The sequence below is a fragment of the Lycium barbarum genome, chromosome 10 (genome assembly GCF_019175385.1).
Source record: "Lycium barbarum isolate Lr01 chromosome 10, ASM1917538v2, whole genome shotgun sequence".
Lineage (NCBI taxonomy): Eukaryota > Viridiplantae > Streptophyta > Magnoliopsida > Solanales > Solanaceae > Lycium > Lycium barbarum.
The window spans coordinates 112,771,771-112,775,209 of NC_083346.1; the positions used below are offsets into that span (position 1 = coordinate 112,771,771).

General features: G+C 35.5%; 1 pseudogene; it reads left to right on the plus strand.

The window, feature by feature from the left end:
* Positions 1-608: 608 nt before the first annotated feature.
* LOC132615611 (alkane hydroxylase MAH1-like) lies at positions 609-2,534 on the plus strand (annotated as a pseudogene).
* Positions 2,535-3,439: the final 905 nt, after the last annotated feature.

The window sequence follows — 3,439 nt, forward strand, 5'->3', positions numbered from 1 at the left end:
AAATTAAACAAACTGACGTGTTTAAGTACTTCGCTAAAATTTCATAGTTTTGCGCAAACAAGGCTTGGCTATATGTGGCAATGTCAACATATATAGGAGTCACACATTTTTCTTTTCAGTTTGTCAAAAAAAAAAAAATGATGGTTTTCGTTATTTAGAAACAATTTAGTTTTAAACTTCTCAATTTATCGGTGATTTATAGCCGTACAAATATCTATAACTTATTTTTAGATCACAAATTTTAATTTTTTCTTTTTTTTTTATTAAACTCTGTGCACAGTCAGATATGTCACATAAAATGGACCAAGAGAGTATTGCATAATAAGAGTATATTCCATGAGCACATCAAGATGGACTTCTCTAAATCTAAACCGTTACAAATGTAATTGTTGCTACCAGTGTCAGAAATAGAGTTTTCACCGAGAGAGTTCATCATCTACTATATATACGTAAGAAAACTTTTTTATCTTATATATATACGGTGTGATTTTCCGACGACCATGGGGTTCGAATGAACCGCCTCACATTCATTTAGCTCTAACCCTTGCTACTACCAAAGATAAGCAAAAAAGATTTTGAAATGGTTCTTGATATTCAATTCCACCAATGGCTATGCCATTTTGAAACCTTTTATATGAATAGAATAGAGGGTTGTCCATAAACCATATGAAGTAGAAGCTCCAAAGAGAAAATAAACATTATGCTAGAAATGACTTTTACTTCTCTATTGGCCCCAATGGGGTACCTTGAAATTTTTATAGCAATCTTTTTCTTTCTTGTATTCTGGGCATTAGCAGATAACAAAAATGGCCAACCAAAGAATAGCCCGATTTTCGGAATGTTCCCAAGCCTTCTTCTCCATATACACAGAATCCATGAAAGAAGTACAGAGGTTCTTTCAAGAGCTGGAGGTACTTTCTTGCAAAGGCCTTTGGTTTACTAATATGGACATTCTTGGCACAGTGGATCCAGCAAATATGAACTACATCATGAATTCGAATTTCCCAAATTTTCCAAAAGGGCCAGAACACAAGAAGATTTTTGATGTTTTAGGTGATGGAATTTTTAACGCGACTTGGATCTGTGGAAGAATCAGAGGAAACTCGCTAGAAAAATGATCATTCATCAAAGATTTCACAAGTGTCTGGTAAAAACCAATGTTGCAAGATTGAAAATGGCCTGATTCCGGTCCTCGAATTTGTGGCTAAATAAGACAGAGTTCTTGATTTACAAGATGTTTTCAAGAGGTTTACGTTTGATACAACATGTATACTACTCACAGGCTTTGATCCTGGCTGCCTCTCTCTTGAACTCGCGCACGTTCCCTTCTTGAAAGCCATGGATGATATTAAAGATGTATATTTCGTTCGCCATTTATTGCCCTGAAGTGTCTGGAAGTTGCAACAATGGCTTGGAATTGGGCCCGAAAAGAAACTAAGCAAAGCAAGGGAAGTCCTTGACCAGTATATATCGATGAAACGTGACAAATTGAGCAATGCAACATAATATAAGGAAGATGAAGAGGGTTATGATTTATTAACATCATACATAGTCAATGACGGAGAAATAACAAAGGGTTAAAGTTTGACGACAAGTTCTTAAGGGATACCATTCTAAACTCATGTTCACGGGGAGTGACACAGTTGACTCGGGCCTTACTTGGTTCATCTGGCTAGTTATCACGCACCCCGAGATTGAGAAGAATATAAGGGAGGAACTTAAGGCAATTGTTCTGGTTCAAGAAGCCGAAAAATGGAGGCCTTTTAAGCCGGATGATGTGAAAAATGTAGTATATTTACATGCTGCATTGTGCGAATCATTAAGGCTATATCCCCCTGTTGCATTCCAGCACAAGACTCCACAAGAACCTGATATTCTCCCTAGTGGACACCGTGTTCATCCGAATATGAAAGTGATGATTCCTTTATATACAATGGGGAGGATGAATTCCATTTGGGGAAAAGATGCATCGGAATTCAAGCCAGAGAGATGGATTTCAGATCATGGAAAGGTCAAACACGAGCCTTCTTACAAGTTCTTTTTTTTCAATGTAGGACCAAGGACTTGGCTTTTACTCAAATAAAAATTGTGGCTGCTACTATCATTCATAATTACCAAATTGAAATGGTGAAAGGCCATACAATTTGTCCCAATTTCTCTGTTATGCTTTACATGGAACATGGCTTCAAAGTTAGGATTAAGAGGAGGTGGGCATAGTACTTAATATTTCTCCTTTCATCCCCCTTTTTTTTTTTTTTTTTTTGGTTTTGATCTGCATGTGGAAGGATATAGTCCATCTTCATGAATCCCCAAGGTATAGGGTTACTTGTATTTCATTTTCAAATAATGTTAAGTTCATTAGCCTAAAAAGGAAAGAACAATAAACACATGTTTCCTATTTTCATGGTACGGTTGTGTTGGGATCGAAATAGCATGACATCATGCGGAAGCTAATAATTGCAAACCTTTAAGGCGATAAATCAGAAGACAAAGAACGTATACTAAAAAGCATAAAATTATAATATGATTTTAAGTGAACTACATGTAAACTACTATAAAAAGAAAATATTAAAACTATGAGAGAGTGAATCTCCCCCTAAACAAAACTCTTTTATTGACTACAATGTGGATGCTATGGTGTTCTCTAGTTGTGAGAAGTAGGTCTTCAATTTTCTAGATGTCCAAAACTTTTTCTCCAAGAAAGGGGCTACTCAAATATGGAAGATTTATATTTTCCTTTTGGAAAAAGTAAAATCAATTATGGTAAACTCTTTGCCCTTCCTTCAAGAAAAGGTAAAATCCAAATATGGTAAGAAAATCAGGGGAAAACCCTAACAAATCTCCCCTTTTGACGTGAATTTTCTTGATAAAACTTGATCCGACTTCTTCACGTAATCTTCATCACTGCTGCTTGTCATTGTTAAAAATAAGGTTAAAAATATTATGGGTTAAAAATTAGTTTAAAAATATTTTACTTTATTTTTAAAGATGCAGCGGATGTTGAAATTATGGTTGAAATTTATCTCCATATATAGCTGTTAAATTGCACGCACATTTCAGTTGACTTTTTGTGAAAATAAATAAATGCTTGCTTCATTGAAGTAGCAGCAACAGCTAAGAGAAAAAGAATAAATAAGAAGAGGGAGAAGAAAGAAAAGCTGCAGGAGCAGCAATAACAGGGAAATTGCATGCACGCTTCAGAAGCTTCAGTCGACTTTTTCGTGAAAATAAATGAAGGTGCTCGCTTCATTGAAGGAAAAAAAGCTGCAGGAGCAGCGACAAGAATATCAAATCAGAGAAAGAACGAAAAAAGCTGCAGAAGACATAACCATACCTGAAGAAATTGAGCGCATACTTCAGTCGACTTTTTTGTAAAAATAAATGAAGCGCTCGCTTCATTAAAGTAGCAGCAACAAATAAGAGAAGAAGAGAAAAGAAG